This window comes from Onychomys torridus, chromosome 2 (assembly GCF_903995425.1).
Source record: "Onychomys torridus chromosome 2, mOncTor1.1, whole genome shotgun sequence".
Taxonomy (NCBI): domain Eukaryota; kingdom Metazoa; phylum Chordata; class Mammalia; order Rodentia; family Cricetidae; genus Onychomys; species Onychomys torridus.
The window spans coordinates 164,863,816-164,877,392 of NC_050444.1; the positions used below are offsets into that span (position 1 = coordinate 164,863,816).

General features: G+C 48.5%; 1 protein-coding gene across 3 annotated transcripts in view; it reads right to left on the reverse strand.

Annotated features, from left to right (window-relative positions):
* Positions 1-8,773: 8,773 nt before the first annotated feature.
* Positions 8,774-13,577, reverse strand: part of Ajap1 (adherens junctions associated protein 1) — a 110,891-nt gene continuing 106,087 nt past the window's right edge. For all 3 annotated transcript variants that reach the window (XM_036179724.1, XM_036179725.1, XM_036179726.1), the window contains one exon: positions 8,774-9,881. The gene's annotated coding sequence lies outside the window, so the exon portion shown is untranslated. The remainder of the gene's footprint in view (positions 9,882-13,577) is intronic.

Genomic DNA, 13,577 nt, shown 5'->3' on the forward strand with positions numbered 1-13,577 from the left:
AGGGCTCTCTCCCAGTTCAGCTGCAGCCTGCATCACTGGTCTTGGTAGCCCACCCTGTATTCATTCATCTTTGATTTCCAAGAGGTCAGTCCTTGCTCTCTGAGGCCATATTTCTCTGACCTTCCTGGGATTATTGGGAAAATAATCCACTACAGCTGGGACTGTTCACCTCCTTCCCTGCCCTGGAGGGAAGAGTCCTCTCACCAGTGCTGGAATTACAGGCATGCAGCAGGGTGCTCAGCTTTTCAATGTAGGTGCTAAGGATCCAAAATCAAGTCCTCTTGGATGCAGATAAGCACTTCACTCACTGAGCAAACTCTTCGCCACCAACTCTGGGCCATCACATGGGTTTGGTGTTTCCAACGTGCTTGCCTGTTTGGAAGCCCATCAAAGGGATATGCTGCCAAGTTTATTCAGCCATATTGGGGCCCCGTGTTCATTTCCTTGGCTTCAGTTCAAAGGCAAGAGCAGTACACACCAGCAAATGGATTCCAGCCGCCCAGGTTCCCGCTCTCAGTGGTGAGCAAATTGAGTTTACTTTAATGGTATCCAGGCTGTTGATTTGTTTAAATCAGTTAAATGACCGAAGTGGTATTGTTTTTTTCTGCTTGTTAAAGGCTGTTATGTATCCCATTCATCAATGTGTCTGAGGGCACTGAGCCCCTCACTGACGCTGGAGAGGCTCCCTGGGGAGTGGTGGTCATTTCAGCCATCTGCCAGTCCATAGCCTCACAAACTGGACTTGAAGCATGGAGGACAGGGCCCTTGGAGATGTGCAAGGGGTACCAGGTAAATGTCCCTCTATTCTGCAGCATGGAGAAGGGACCTGGGATGATTGTCATGAAGAGCTAATTACACAGAAGGAACATTCTCTCCTGGTTCCTAAAGGGACTTCTGTCCTGTTTCTCAGCTGCCAGAACTGTTGTGTCCTTAGGGGAATATCTGAGCATTACTGAAGGTGCTATGCAAGCTGCCAAGGGGGAAAAGCAAGCCACAGTCCTGTCTAGCTCTAAAGCCTGCTATGGCCAGCATGGCATGATATTCCCCAAGTGTGCTTGTATCTTAGCCAATGTTTTTCTAATTGGACTTAATAGGAGAGAATTTGTGTCTGGTACTGCAAACCTGACCAGCTACCCAGTAGAGGAGAACCTACTACTGCCGCTTTCCTGAACCAGTCTAGTTTCTCGCTGCAATCTGACTTCTTATTCTTTTACCCACCGGTGAGTGTGGCTTTTACCCCTCATCAAAAGAGCTTGTTTTGCAGCAGACAGAGACCATTGCAGAAATTTGCAACTGGTTAACATGTAGAGATAAATTGGCCATAGGTCATTCAACCCTAACTGATACATCTACAACATAATCGCTGCTCTGCTACAAGCTGGGTGAACATCACAGAAGAGGGGCAGGAAGAGGGTGAAAGCCAGAGGGCCAGTACATGTGCATCTGCTGTGAGAACGTGCCTTCTAAGGATGTCGGAAAAGCTGCATCCAGGAAATCTCAACAACAAAGCTGTGTATGTAACATCTGAAAAATGACACCACCAATTGACATGTCAGTGAGGACATCTCCCAAGCACAGACAGCTGAGACCTCTGTTCCCAGCACTGTGGTTCTCTTACTCTGGTCCTTTCCTACTTGTTGACCTGATTGCTCTGCTTCTGCTGTTCTGACTGTGGGTCTGGCTTGTCTTCCCCAAATTGTCCTGCTGCTGTGCTATGGCTTCAGCAATGGAACCAGAGTGGGCATGGTGGCCTAACCTACAGTCCCAGCACTCTGGTGGATCAAAAGATGGAAGGAGGAAGACTTGGGTTTCAATGCCAATCTAGGCTGCATAGGGAGGCCTTGTTCCCCACTGCCTCCTAAAACATAGAAGCAGGAACATAGACCAGCTGGTGAGCCTTCCATAGAAACATTTCCTAAGGCTGTGAGCCTGGGGCCAGATCTTTCCATGTCTATTAAAGGTCCCCTTTAAATGTTGGGGTTCTCTTTATATCTTGGTCTACCTCATCCGACACACAGAGTACTTGGTGGTACGTGCAACCTTGGTACTACGGTTACCACCACATTAGAAACCTTAGAAGAGTGAACCCCCACTCCACTGAGAACAGAGACTCTGCTCACACACATTCCACCTGCTGGGTCAGAGCATGCCTAGAAAAGCCAGAACTCTCTGGCACTCAGTGAACACTGCATGTGTCCAAGGTGTCCCCTGATGTTGATAACATCAACTATTTGGATGAATTCCCTCCCAGCATGGGTACAAGACTCTCATCCAAGATTCCCTGAGTGGGAATCTTTTCAGGCATTAACTAGTTTAATGCTGTTCTCTCTCTGCCCTGAGAGCCACAGGAGAGAGGTGGTGGCAGACAGGTGGCTCAGTGGCAATGTGTCGAGGAAGATTTGAAGAGCTGAGCACTGTGCTGCATGCCTTCATTCCAGCCCAGGAGTCCTTCTGTCTACATCACAGCTCCTGCACCCACAGCTTGGAGAACAATGCAGAAGGGAGAGGGGTGGCCCACTGTCAAGCAGTCTCCTAGAAATGGCTACATAAACATGACAGAAACATCAGCAATACCATTGGGCACACAAATATGCAAGCGGGTGTTGATGATATTTTGTCTGTGTCCTGACAAATAAAGCTTGCCTGGAGATCAGAGGGCAGAGCTAGCCAGGCAATGACACACACTTTTAATCCCAGCACTTGAGAAGAAGAAGCAGGAAGGTCAGGAGGTCAAGGCCACTCTGGGCTACATGAGATTGAACAAGTCTGAAAGAGAAATAGCCAGGCAGTGGTGGTGCATGCCTTTTAATCCCAGCACTAGAGAGGCAGGTGGAGACAGGATCTCACCCATTCAGCCTGAGGATTCACAGAGACAGGATTTTCCTCTTTTGGTCTGAGATTTCAGAGAGGTAAGGGTGGAATTTTGTGGGGTTTCACCCCTGGACAAACAAATGCAGGCAACTATTAATTGCTAGAGCACGGAGAACTAGCCTCTTTCAGGGATGAGCTCCCTTATTGGTTGTTCAGTGTGGAGTGATCAGCCTTTAAACCACTTACACATGAACAACAAAACAGACTCAGAACTTAGAGAGTCATTCTGCTTATATCTGGGAGTGCCATCATTTCCATCATTTCTAAGAGCGTTGTAGAGCGTTATCTCCCTCCTGGAACGCTGTGGGACCACTCAAGGAAAAATAACCCAAGCTGGCCTTGAGTTGTAGGTTGTAGGTGGTCTCACAGATTGGCATTAGGAATTTGTATGCTTGTGAGAGAAACAGCACAGAATGAGGTTTTTATCACTCAGAACTGGAGATTGGAGAGGGCTTCTTCCATGATGGCAGCTGCCCTACAATGGAAAACTTTGTCAAGTAATATTCCTGGCTTGCTTGGCAACTCTGGTGGTGCTCAGTATTTGAGATATCCAGCGAATCCTCCAAAGGTTGAAAACTGGGGTAAGAGAATCCCAAAGGATTCAGTGTCACCTTGCTAATTTAGGATGACAGGAGGTGATGGGAAGGACGGGAAGAAGCCAGAAAGAGCAAGATGGTGACTTGGGGAGGATGGTGGTAGCCCTGAAATTCTGACTCGAGCCAATTATAGCAGAGGTGCCCCAAGTGCCACCTAGTACAGTGGTTGCATATTTTTCCAGAATATAATGGTGTGAAAAATAAACTTCTAATAGCATGGTCTTCTTGCTTCTCCTGTGGTCCGAAGCACCCCTGGTTCTCTCCAATGTGGCAACTTCCCACACAGTGAGGCTAGTGTTAACTGACACTTGTCAGTTCCAAAGCTGTAAACATCTCCACTAAAGAATTTTATTGCCAAAATTCAGAAGCCTGACAAAAGCTAACCAGGTGACCAGCTGAGTTACGGCCCCATTAGAAGGAAGCTTCCAGGCAGCTGTAATTTAATGTCACAGATACCTGAGTGTTGAGTTCTACTGGAAGCCCAGATCTATGGGGGATTCTTCTGTTTTAAGAGAAAGCCCACCTTCAAAAAAACTAATTACCCTTTCTGAAAGAGACCTTTCTACAATGCCATATGCTCTGCATCTGTGCTTACCATCTATAACTCTGCAGATGTCAGACCATGGAAGGCAAGACAGCGACAAGAGCAGACTTGGCCCCGTGGGATGTACCAAGTACTCTCTTGGCTTAGTGTATTAGCTTGGCAAATTGAAAATTATCTATGGCATATTGCTCAGACTCTAACTCACACGTGTAGACACGGCACAGCCAATTACATTTCAGTATCTCCCTCCACATGGTCAGTGATAAAAGTAACTTCCTCATCTTCAGTGTCCCACATGTGCAAGGTTGGCCCTGTTTTCATCTCTTTGGTCCAGGCTGTCCCATATGTGATCAGGATTCATGGGTCTTCTCAAAACTAACTCTCTTGATTTAATACCCAGCCTCTCTCAGAAGACTCAGGAGGAGAATCCATCAAAAGGAGAAGATGATGGGGTTCCTGGAAGGATTTATTTTCCCCTGTGATTCATGTTGAAACCTAAGGACTGTTCTACTGGGGTACTGTGGCTGTGTGTTTGCAGGCTTAGCACAGCCCTATCACTGGCCATTGGCAGTCCACAGAGATTGTCCCTCTTCCCGCTGCTCTTGCCCACCACTATTGTGAGGAACCTAGCCAGGTACCTCCCATTAGTTCCTGGCTCATTCTGCATCTGGGTAATAGTGCATGCAACATTCCTAACCAGGCACTGCCCAGGTGCTTAACTGGCAACTGAAGTGAACAGTCCCCAAAAGGGTGATATGAGCATATCTGCACCTCACTTCCATTTCTCACTTTTGCTTGTGATAATGGGATCACTCCTTTGGCAAAGTGCAAGCCAAGAGCTACGTTAGGCCTGACAGTTCCAGGATATCATTGTATAGGCAAGCTCCTTAGCTTGGGCTCCCTGCCACATGGTGAGCTCTACAGATGGGCCATTGAATGCTTGTTAGCTGAGATCTTTCTAGAATGATTTGAGGGCAGCAACAGCAGCAGCCCACTCTTTGGTTGGGTGACAGGAAGGATGACAACCCTCATTGGAGCCTTTCTCCACCACCTCCTGACATCAGAACATAAGCCAGAAACCCAGAAATGACAAGAAACCAAATGCCATCTATGCTTTGTGCCTTGAAGCCTAATGGCATGTTCTAGAATTCTACAGGATACCTGAAGACCTCTGAATAAGTCATATATGGCCTCAGCTCAGAGTGAAGCAAGAGCCCGCCTTCCTCCCAGGCAACACAGGCAGTGCATAGTGCAAAGCAGGAGAGTGCCAAGAGTTTGCTCCATTCATGTGGGCCACGCCATCGACACTGGAAACAAAACAATCAAAAAGCTGTATGACAGCAAATCGGCAAACTGCTCCAAACCAAGCACCGTATAAACAGACGTGAATCATGACATGTTTTTGATTAACTGCTTACTTAAAAGCAGATGCTATGTGAGAAGGGTGGGTCTAAACACACTGGGCATTTGGAGGAGTCTGTGGATGACAGCTGACTTCTGGAACCAGCAGGGATAGTGCCCTGATGCCTGGGGCTAAGTTTCTTACCTCAGGTCCCTTGCCAACCCTCCTTAAATCTGGTTGACCTGATAGAGCAGTTGGAGCATGAAGAGGGAGCATGGGTATAGATGGGGCTTGGTGAGCAGGGCAAGTTTCCTGTCATAATGACAGTGCTCACTTGGCCCTGTGCTCTGTGTTTCAGCTCTGCCCTGACTGGGTTGAACAGGGGGAGGGGTGGAGAGTCAGGTAGAACCTTCTGTAATGATCAGAGCATCTCATACCTGCCTTTGCACTGCATTTCTATCTGAGAAGTAAGAGGCTTTCCCATATCATCCAACCCTAGACCACCCCAGTAAGCAAGAAATGGTTCCCAGGAGGAAAAGGATGGAAGGAAGAGGTGTGCACATCCATCATCTTCCCCTTCCCTCTTAATGCCCTGCTCCATGGCCCCTCCACCATTTATCTATTTGTTGATTACTGTGTATGTTTCTGTGTTCACCCACAGAAGACCACAAAACCCACCCATGAGGAGAGGACTACGTCCCTCTCACTTCCAGCCCTGTAGCCAACATGGTAGGAAATTGACAGACTAATGAGTGACAGCCAACCATGATGAGACACACATCTCTATATGTGAGTGACATATTAAGGAACTCATAGGCTCAGTTGAGAACAGTGCCAAGCATCAGGATTCCCAATGTCTTTCTGACTGGAGCCCATGGGTGCATCAGGGCTCACATGCACCAAGCTTGCTCTGATAAAAGAGGGCAATGGGCAATTGATGGCACAAAGAAAGTGTGGATACTGGTGCTGGTTGTCTTGAGTGACAGTGAACCTCCAGCCTCAATGTGGAAATGCTGTGGTCTAGCCTCAGCCCTGTCTCCCCATCTTACCCTTCAAGAGTTTCAGAAGATGTTAGACCATCTGAGAGAAGGGAAATGATGATCTCCCATCTGTCTCTTCTCTCCTTCTTTCCATCTCTCTCTCTTCTCTATGTGTGTATCCTTCTGTCTCTCTGTCTCTGTCTCTGTCTCTGTCTGTCTCTCTGTCTCTCTGTCTCTTTGTCTCTCTCTCTCTCTGTCTGTCTCTCTCTCTCCCTACTCCATCTATTCTGGAGAGCCAAAATAGAGACTTTAACAGATCACTCACTTTAACTAAGCTGATGAGCTGGGCATGTTCACACAAGATGGCCTGAAGATGGATGCCTACAGGGAGGGTGCTGCCAGAGACCACAGTGGTGCCAGGAGGTATTTGGGATGCTTGAGAACTTAGGAAGGCAAGGTTGTTATTAACAGTAAAGGCAACTTCCTAAGACCAAGTGCAAAGAGTTGGTAAGGTCTCCAAGGAATGATGGCAGAGTTGGAGGTGACAGAAGACTACCCAGGCCAAAGATGGGAAGAGAGGACCAGAAACGCACAAGAGGAACCTAGAGCCTCTACTTTTCCTGCAAGGAGGCTGACCCACATGCCTTAGCTGTCCATGTGCCCTTGGGTGTCTGTATGTGGGAAGCAGCCCTTGGGGTGGAGTGGTATCACACACCTAGGTCTGTCTCAGACCTCTCTCAGAAAGGTGAGCCCAAGAGAAGATCGGAAGGCTTCCTTAGCTGTGCTGAGAAATCTCATCAGTCATCCTCACCATTTAAAAACAAAAGCAACCACTTGCCTATTTTAGCGACACCAAATAGACACCAAAGGTGTAGAGATTAGAAGTGAGTGAACCTAGAGATGGGCTCAACTGACCTTCCAGTAAGATGGCTTTCAAGAGCCAATGCTAATTACCTCAAAAGCTGTGGTGATGAACAAGTGGACAGTCACATTCAGCAGAGGGCCTGCTGACTGTGGCCATGAGAAGCCAAAGGGGTACAACTCACATGGACATGCGTTTAGGGACATCACCACTGATATCACCCTCCTTGGATACCTTGGTAAGGACAGCAGCAGAAGTAAACAGACAGACCCATTCTTGGAAGGAAGTATCTGCTAGTAGACCCCATTCTAGAGGTAAAGGGCAGAAGGGGAATTGCTCACACCTGACCACCAGGCCCCAATACCCAGGGATGTTGCCATTCTTCGCCTTACCTTGTTCACCCGGGGCCAAGAAAACTGCAGAGCCCACCTCTGATGAGAGAACTTGAGGACAATGGGAGGTGCAGAGAAAGACGCACATGCCAGAGGCATGGAGGCGAATCCTGGGAACCTGGAGCTGTAACATGGCAATGTCATAGTTGCAAATGTTTGCATTGTCTTGTGAACATTGTCTTGTTTTGGGACATGGGTACCAAAACAGAAACGAAATCCAGAAGAACCATCTTCCAAATTTTTGAGCAATATCCTAGAGATCTCAACACATCTGAATTGTAAAAGCACCATCCCCCTTCACCATCAGACTCGGCTCTCATGTGCCGAGGGGTGATATGGAAGCTAACTTCATCAAACTCATGTCATGTCAGGTTGTTCTCAGAGGGCAGAGTCCCTGGAAAGAAGCAAAACTTTGGCCATTTAGACATAAGCAGGGGCACGAGAGGCTGCCTGGCCTCAACCTTTCAGCCTTGTCTGTAGACTCTCCAGTTTTTCACTCATTCTCCTCCTGGTGATGGGGAGCCACGCAGAGTGGACACATCTTTGGGAGATCCCCCAACACCTGACCCAGCCTTTGCTAGGTGTGCCACAGGAACATCAGATGTGGGGCTGTGAGATGGCTCAGCTGTTCAGGGCACTGGCTGCTCCTCCAGAGGTGCAAATTTGGTTCCCAGCATCCTCAGGGAAGCTCACAACCATATGAACTCCACTTTCAGGGGGTCTAACAGCCTGACAACGATGGCCACTGCATGTACATGTTGCACTTATACAAGCAAGACACCCCTATTCTCGAAGAGTGTGGAACAGGTTCACAGGCTCCTCCCAGCACCTGCTACTGATAGAGAGTCTAGGGAACAGGGAGATTAGCTGAGCTGCCTACAGTGGAGATGGCAGTTATTCCAAACAAGTGAGTACGCTGGGGATTTGCTATGAGGCTTCAGTCTAGGACCCAACGGACGCCCCAAAGTAACATCTTCATAAGAAAACACACCACTGGGTCCTCAGTTTCTCCTACCTGCCTGGTCACACCTGGACCTGAGGAAAACCACAGTACCACTGTGGGAAGGACACAGCCTGTATCAAAGCATAGCCAACAGGGACCACCTGGGCTGGGCACACACAAAACCATGGGGCTTTGATCCTTCCTAGGCTCCTGAGTGCTGCCCTCACATAAGCATACACCGAGTATGGATATATTCCTTTAATTATGGAACTGGAAAATTTCTTTAATTCAGTCTATGCTTGTATAACACAAATGTTCGAGAATCCACCACCCACCCAACCTGGTGCTCAGGCTCACTCGTTGGCAGTCAGCTATGTGAACGCGTGTGGCTATTAGCATCTTCAGACAGTTAAATGAAGAAATATAGCACTGATCATGGGTGTGAATACATATAGAGAAAACCACAGCATTCTTAATTCTGGCCCAAGGTGATAAGCCACACGCTGAGTGCCTTTCGGCAGGTATCTGACAGATGAAGGATGTCATGTGAGGGACTCCTCATCTGGGTTGAGGCTGTTTCCCTGGATGAATGGCGATGAAATACCAGGTCACCTGTGGAACTGCCTCTCCAATATATGCGTATAAATGCTTGTGCGTTTGTGTGTGCAGGTGTGTGTGTGTGTGTGTGTGTGTGTGTGTGTGTGTGTGTGCAGCGTGTGATGTGAGTTGCCCAAGTACAAAACACGAGTTTATTCTGTTCATACTAAGCATGTTAAATAAATCAAATTTTGTAACTATAACACAATTTTTTTTAAAAAGGAACATTGAAGATCTTCAAAAATTGCTACAGTACAAAAAAGTGTGTGTGTCTGTGTGTTGGTATTTATATATTTATATATGTATATTAACCAGAAATAGTGACTCTACCGGAAGTGATCCCCCACCCCTGTCCTCTGTAAGATTTCTCCGCGTGGTTCGCTGGGCTCGGCTCCGGCCGAGCTTCCGGGTCATTACATGGCACATAGTGGTATTATTGGCACAGGTTCAGAATCGTGGTGCGAGTCCCAGGCGTCGGGAGCTGTCTCCTGTCCTCCGCTTGCTTTCTCTGCTGTCTCTAGTCGCTTCTTCCATTTCTTCTCTCTGCTCTCCGAAGAAAACTCTGGGAGAAGGGAGCGCCCCTAGGCACGAGCAATTTTACAAAAATAGATTTGGCCTTGGGTGTCCTGCTCTGCTGAGTTTCCCACGGGCAACAGAAGTGGCAGGTGCGGGACCCTCTCCTTAGATAGTTTAGTTTTAGGTTTTATAATTTTTTGTTTTGTTGTTTAGTTTGTACAAGTTCACCAACAGAATCCTATGGAGGAAGGAGAGAAAAGATTTAATGGCAGCAGCAGGCCCTGAGGCACAAGGAGGCTTCCAGCCCACACAAAGCCCACACACATCCACTCTGGTCACCAAGGATTGGTGGGGCCATGAAGAAGGGCTCAGCCCTGTGCTCACAGCCTCCCAGGAAGGGCTGGGCCTGAGACAGGACAGAAAGACAGGAAATCTGGGAAGCATGAGCAAGGAAAAGGGCCCCTCCCCTAGACATCTTAGTGAAGCCTCTCACCAGCAAATTACTAACTGTTAGGGCCTTCCCCATTTCCTCTGGAGCCAATCTGTCACCCCACTATCAAAGAAGGAACAGATGCAGAGAATGGGTGGGGTCTGAGAAAAACATTAAGTAACAGAATTCCAAAAAGTTCCTAGTCACCCCTCTCTGAAATCCAGCTCTTTGTTTGAGAAGCCCACACCCATGCTCTATGGGTGTCCTAATGTCTTCTGAGCACTTCTTTTAATGTCAACCCTAAGTCTTAAGTATATATTCAAATATCCTTAACAAAACTCCCAAGCCGGTCCTGAAATTCTTTTCAGTGTTAAAGCCATAAATTCTGCTTTGGTCTGCATTGAGCTCAAGAGTGGTCAAGCTGCTGAGGGTGGCGATGTGGAGCTGTCCTCTGACCACTGAGAGGTCAATCTCCTTCATTAACTCATATGGAACCCAGTATCCCAACCATGCACGTCACTGGCTAGTATGCCGACCCGTATCCTTCCTCTCTCCTTCTCTAATCCATAGAGGGGGAGCTTTGATTGCTACATCTGCAATGCAGGGAGGAACCCATGGGCTTCCTTTCCATCCACTACCAGCTGGAGGCTCACTGGGACTAAGACCCAGGACAGACTTCTGGATTGATCAGCAAAGCCAACCTGAGTCTTCCCAAGAGAGAAAGAAAGGGAATCTGGGAAAGTCAGCGGCTGAAACATTTTCCAGCAGCCTGGCCACCAAATGACACCCAGACCCAGTCTTCCAGCAAGAGAGAGTCCAGTGATGGGCATGCCCCTGGGCATAAGGATGCATCACATCACAGCCATGGGCGATCCTGCTTGGTGCTGTATGAGTTATGGGAATGGGGGAATGTGTGGGAGCCTCCACTGCCACTCAGTGCTCTCAATGGAAACACTACACAATTACAGGCCACGGTAGACCCTCAAGCAGAGAGGGGAGTTCTTCCACACCTGTAGATGACATAAGTCAAGAAGCAAGGGCCCCAGTAATCCTTACATGAAGTTGGCAGAAGGGCGATACTTGAATGTTGGTGTTGTCCCACAGTCACTAGGCCCAGCAAATAGCTAAATTAGAAGATCCATCATAGTGTGTTCAGAACCTTCCAGAAACATATAGCCCTGTGCCTTCTCTGGAGACCTGGAAGCAAGTTGTCTGGCTAGAGCCTGCAAGTTGGTTTTTAGGAGTCCCCCACAGTTGTAGCCAGGGTGGTGATGGGACCCAGCTCCCCCAGAGGGCCCCAGTGTGACATCCTTCCTTCTGTCTCACTGGTGGTGGACTTTGAACACTGAGGCTTCCAGGAGGCACATGCAGGTTTTATCTTGGAGCTATGGGTAGGGCTGGAAGGCCTGCTCCTGCTCAGTTCAGGACACATGTTTGTACCCAGAGCCTCGACTTGTCTCTCCAGTGAGGTGGAAAAGAGAATTGAAGGCGCGGCTCCTTCCCTGTGGCCAGGATGGACAAGAGAGGCTCCCTGAATACTCCTCCAACTTGCCTTCTGTTGGAGGGGTATTCAAACAAACCCCGTATGGCAGCTCTATGAGGCCTAAGTTGAAGAATCCACTGTGCCTCTGTGAGAATGTCCACCTACTGTGGACCTCCGATGATCTTGCATAAAGGAATGGGATATCAAGCCAGATCAGCACTAGGCTCCTGTTGGTGGGCCCTCCTCCAACAATGTCCCTACTCAACCCCCATGCTCAGGGATCAAGCATTTCAAACAAAGACATGTACTTTAATTCAGAGAGAAAGAGCCAGCTTGTGCACCTGTTTTCATGTGAACATCTTTGAAGTTAAAAAATAGTACTGTGTGAAAGCACTAACATGAGTGACCCAGGACATGCATTTGGACAGGCAGAGGGCGGGTGTGGCTGGTGTGTGTGCATTTGTACACATTAGGGATGCCAATGTTCAGAAGGACATTTTAGTGGGGACAGTGCCACAGTGAATGCCACCGAACCACACACTTAAGAAAAGTTAAGGGTTTGGGGAGACAGCTGGGTGAGTGAAGGGCCTGCTGTGCATGTGTGAAGACCTGGGCTTAGATCCACAGGATCCACATACAAGCTAGGCATGGAAGTTCGGGTCCACACCCCCACACACACCCCGTGCTGGGGACACAGAGACAGGAGGATCTCTGGGTCTTACTAGCCAGCCAATCTAACAGAATGGGTAAGATTCAGGGTCAGTGAGAGACTCTATCTCAAAAAACGTGGCAGATATTGATAGAGGAGGACACTCAACATTGACCTCTGGCCTCCACACATAAGCACATACCCACAGAAACACATAGCCAACAATAACACACACACATGCACACACACGCACACACACACAGGCTTGCACTCGCACATAAAGAGAGAGATAGAGAGACAGAGAACAGAGAAAGATAGATAAACAGAAAGGTTAAAATGGTATTTGTTAGTTCTATTTTTCTGGAATTAAATGCAATTTTTAATGGGCTCACTAAAGGCGGGATTTGGTGACCTCACACTTAGCAGTAGCGGCCTAGGTCAGTGTAATACGGGTGACTAAGATTTCTGCCCCTATTCTGCTTATTGATTATTTGTTTGTTTGTTTGAGACAGGGTCTCTCTATGCAGCCTAGTCAGGGCTTCTACTTGCAATCTTCCTGTCTCCGTGTCCTGAGTGCTGGGGTCCCGAGATGCAATAACAGAGCTGGCTTCTGGTGACTGGTGACTGGCTTCCATCGAAGAGTGGGTTGTAAGTCACAGGGCTGCCCTGACTTCATGAGAAAGGCTCCTGTGGAGGTGGGGTTCTGGTCCCTGACCCTGAACTTAAAGAAACAAAGCAAGGCTGGAGGGACAGCCCCGCCCCCTCCCTGCCAGCCTTCTCCCAGACACTCCTAAGAGGGGCTTTTATCCTTGCTTTCCATGCTGGCTCCTCCCACCTTCCCTGACTCAGTGGCTCCTCCCTCCACCACATCCCTGGCTCCCCCTCTCAAATTGACAGTGGTACACAGATCTCAAATTGCTTATCTCAGCTGACCTCTCTCCTCTATTCAGACATGCCCTCAATTTCTATCTGTCTTGCTCCCCAGGTGTAAGAGAGTCTCCTGGGATTTTCAGTCCAGCAAGTATGGCATGCCCCAGGCAACAGGACCTTCCCTGACTACAGGTCTTCAGTGAGGGCCACTTCAGGCTCCCTTAGATTCCTGCTCTGCATCTACATGAACTGGTACCCAACTCTGAAGAAAGCTAAGAGGCAGGCAAGGCTCTGTGGCCCATTCTGGGTCACCAACATGGGTCTTTCTTGACTTAAAACCCACTCCCAGGACAGCTAGAAGGTAGAGGCTGGTGACAGGGACTGTCCCCTGGGAAGTGATCCTGTGAAGCCACACTGGGAGGAATGTGGAGCCACCGAGGGTGGAATCTGTGGCAAGCCTCTGGACAGTTGTCTGCTGGTAGAAAAGAGAGAGACTGAGCCA